Genomic DNA, 4,415 nt, shown 5'->3' with positions numbered 1-4,415 from the left:
AAAAAACAATGCTACTTCTACCAAGCCAGTCAAATGCTGGTCATTTATAATCGTAAAAACAAAAGAATTTTTTATTGTTTTGTTTTATATATCATATAGAATGAATATAAGGGTATGGAAATACATCTATATGAGACAATTTTTAAAAATATAATATTTAATTATAATAACAACATTTTTAATGATACTAACAAGTATAAATAGAACTTTTAGAAACAAAAGAAGAAAATAAACATACAACAAAGTAAATATAAGAAGTATTTTATTATTAAAAATGTAATAGAATCTGAATAGAAAAAAAAATTATATTAATTATTTTTAATGTAAAATATTAAAATGATTGTAATTTATCTGATTATGATTAGTCACATTTCTTACAAAAGTAATTTATCTTTGTAGTGCATTGTTTGTAAACATATTTTTTACATAAATTACAAATGACAGTAGTCTTATTATTGCAGAACCCTATTTGACACCATTTACGTGAAGAAGGTGAACTCGTTGATGTACTTGGAGCAGTAGTTTCTTGTTGCTTGATTTTTGATTGTACATATTCAATGGCAAGTTCATTTGCTAGTTGAAACAAGAAGTCTTGTCTAGATATTTTCTCACCTGTGGTTTCCTTATATAAGATCCAGGAATTTATGCCAGCTAAATCTAAAATGTTATAAAATACTTGGAGCGGCCATCTTCTAGATCCGGATTTTACGCTATATTTTTTTGCTATTTGGTCTGTAATGTTCACTCCAAATTTAGTTTTATTATAAAATTAAACCGTCTCAGGTAACTTTTTATTACTTTTACCAATTTTGATACATTTGTGTTTAGAACTCAATATAAAAACTTTCTTTTTCGGTTTACTTTTGTAAATTGTAAGGGTAATATATTTGATTTATAGAGTAGTGATGAAAAACGAGTCATAGAATCCTTCTTTATTTACAAATTTTTGGCATTCTCTTTTGTTGCCACGTATAGTGCCAACAAGCGTGGCACTTCAAACTCATCAAACTCATCATTATTACCACTATAAACTGTTTCAATATCTTCTTGGTCACTTTCTTCATCCTCGATATCAGAAGCTTCCATTGAAATATTGTTTATTTTTCGCAGCAAATCAGAGGTTTTTACGTTTTGCCATTTTTATGGATTACAAAAAATCGCTATATAACTAAAAAATAGATGCTATTCCCACGACTATGAAATAAAGAATGATCGCGTAAAACTACATCGAATTTATTATTTCGATACACTACGGCAACGATTATATCACTATGTATTATCGCCAGATAAGCAGTAACATGAGAGAAAATTTAAAACAAAGAATAATACATTCGTCTAAATATCTAATCGACGGTGTTGATTTCAAAAAACAGATATTTTCAGATTTATGTAGAATTTAAGAAGTAACAGTCAAAATGACTGGTATTGGTAGAAGTAGCAAATGCCAAAATTTATTCGAATTCTGTTTAAGTTACAAAAAAATAAAAATTATTTTTACAAACCATTCCTTATATCTAGAAAAGTCATCATATAATTTTGAGAAAAAAATGTAACGTGAGGAAGGAATTAAATAATGAAGTTGCGCGACCAGTCATTTTGACTTGTCTGGTAGTTCTAGTGTTAAAGAGCTTTAAAATGGCTATGCTAATACATTTTAAGATTTTTAAGATTTCGAGTAATTACAGTATATGATTGCAGCTGCCTTCCCAGTTTTTAGAAACTTTATGTATTTTACATACCTAAGTTTTGCATCATGTTTTAGAGCTTTTCAAGAGCTATTAAATACTGTTTTGAAATATTTTAATCTGTTAAATTTTGTGTTATTAGAGTTTTTGTGTACATCTGCCTACCTGTTTTAGTCACTCTAAGTATTTTAAATACTTAAGTTTTTTATCAGGTTTTATAGCATTTCAACAGCTTTAAAATTACAGTTTTAAAATATTTTAGATTTGGTTAGTTTTCAAATTATTATAGGTTATGTGTACAAATTACATCTTTTTGTTTAGACAACTTATGTATATTAGGTAATTTTTTTAGCATTAGGTTTTTTGGCATTAGGAAAGAGCTCTAAAATAGCTATACTAATATATTTTAATATTTGTAAGATTTTGAGTAATTTCAGTATATGATTGCAGCTGCCTTCCCAGTTTTTAGAAACTCTATGTATTTTAAATACCTAAGTTTGAAATCATGTTTTAGAGCTTTTCAAGAGCTATTACATACTGTTTTAAAATATTTTAGAATCTGTTAAATTTTGTGTTATTAGAGTTTTTGTGTACATTTGCCTACCTTGTTTTAGTCACTCTAGGTATTTTAAATACTTAAGGTTATTATTAGGTTTTAGAGCATTTCAAGAGCTTTAAAATAACTGTTTTAAAACATTTTAGATTTAGTTAGTTTTCGAGTTATATAGGTTATGTGTACAAATTACATCTTGTATTTATACAACTTATGTATATTAAGTACTTTTTTTTGCATCAGGATTTTGGCATTTAAAGATTTTAAAATTGCTATACTAATACATTTTAAAATTTGTAAGATTTCGGGTAATTACAGTATATGATTGCAGATGCCTTCGCAGTTTTTAGAAACTCTATGAGTCTTAAATACATAAGTTTTGTATATGGTTTTAGAGTATTTTATGAGCTTTTAAAAGACTGTTTTAAAACACTTCAGAATCTGTTAGTTTTGGAGTTATTAGATTTTTTGTGTACAAATTTAATTTTATTATTTAGACAATTTATGTATATTAATTACTTTTTTTTAGATTTGGGTTTTTTAGCATTTAAGGAGCTTTAAAATAGCTATACTAATAAATTTTAATATTTTTAAGATTTTGAGTAATTTCAGTATATGATTGCAGCTGCCTTCCCAGTTTTAGAAACTCTATGTATTTTAAATACCGAAGTTTTGCATCATGTTTTAGAGCTTTTCAAGAGCTTTTAAATACTGTTTTAAAATATTTTAGAATCTGTTAAATTTTGTTATTAGAGTTTTTGTGTACAACTGCCTACCTTGTTTCTAAACACTCTACGTATTTTAAATACTTAAGTTTTTTATCAGGTTTTAGAGCATTTTAAGGGCTATAAAATAACTAAATTAGTTATTTTAGAATCTGTAAGTTTTCGAGTAATTAAAGTTAATGAATACACATTCCTACCTTTTCTTTAAATAACCTATGTATATTATGTACTTTTTTTTAGCATCAGGTCTTTTGGCATTTAAAGAGCATTAAAATAGCTATACTAATACATTTTAATATTTGTAAGATTTTGAGTAATTTCAGTATATTATTGCAGCTGCCTTCTCAGTTTTTAGAAACTCTATGTATTTTAAATACCTAAGTTTGGCATCATGTTTTAGAGCTGTACAAGAGCTCTAAAATAGCTATACTTATACATTTTAAAATTTGTTTATTTATCGAGTTATTAAAGTTTTTGTGTACATACTTCTACCTTGTTTTTGAGCACTGTAAATATTATAAATACTTAAGCTTTTCATCAAATTTTAGTGCATTTCTACAGTTTTACAATAACTTATTTAAGACATTTTAGATTTAGTTAGTTTCGAGTTATTATAGGTTATGTGTACAAATTACATCTTTTTATTTAGACAACTTATGTATTTAAAGTACTTTTTTTTAGCATCAAGATTTTAGCATTTAAAGAGCTTTAAAATGGCTTTACTAATACATTTTAAAATTTGTAAGATTTTGAGTATTTTCATTATATGATTGCAGCAGCCTTCCCAGTTTTTAGAAACTCTATGTATCTTAAATACCTAAGTTTTGCATCATGTTTCAGAGCTTTTCAAGATCTTTTAAATACTGTTTTAAAATATTTTAGAATCTGGTAAATTTTGTGTTATAAGAGTTTTTGTTTCAAACTACCTACCTTGTTCTAAACACTCTAAGTATTTTAAATACTTAAGTTTTTTATCAGGTTTTAGACCATTTAAGAGCTATAAAATATCTGAATTAGTTATTTTAGAATCTGTTATTTTTTGAGCAATTAAAGTTAATGAATACATATTCCTACTTTTTTTTTAAATAACCTTTTTATATTAGGTACTTTTTTTTGCATCAGGTTTTTTGGCATTTAAAGAGCTTTAAAATGGCTATACTTATACATTTTAAAATTCGTAAGATTTTGAGTAATTTCTGTATATGATTGCAGCTGCCTTCCCAGGTTTTAGAAACTCTATGTATTTTAAATACCTAAGTTTTGCATCATGTTTTAGAGCTTTTCAAGAGCTTTTAAATACTGTTTTAAAATATTTTAGAATCTGTTAAATTTAGTGTTATAAGAGTTTTGTTTACAACTACCTACCTTGTTTCTAAACACTCTAAGTATTTAAATACTTAAGTTTTTTAGCAGGTTTAGAAAATTTTAAGAGCTATAAAATAACTGAATTAG

The sequence above is a fragment of the Polistes fuscatus genome, unplaced genomic scaffold, assembly GCF_010416935.1.
Source record: "Polistes fuscatus isolate 324 unplaced genomic scaffold, CU_Pfus_HIC Scaffold38, whole genome shotgun sequence".
NCBI classification, from domain to species: domain Eukaryota; kingdom Metazoa; phylum Arthropoda; class Insecta; order Hymenoptera; family Vespidae; genus Polistes; species Polistes fuscatus.
The sequence above is the reverse complement of the archived record's forward strand: the minus strand, read 5'-3'. Positions refer to the sequence as shown.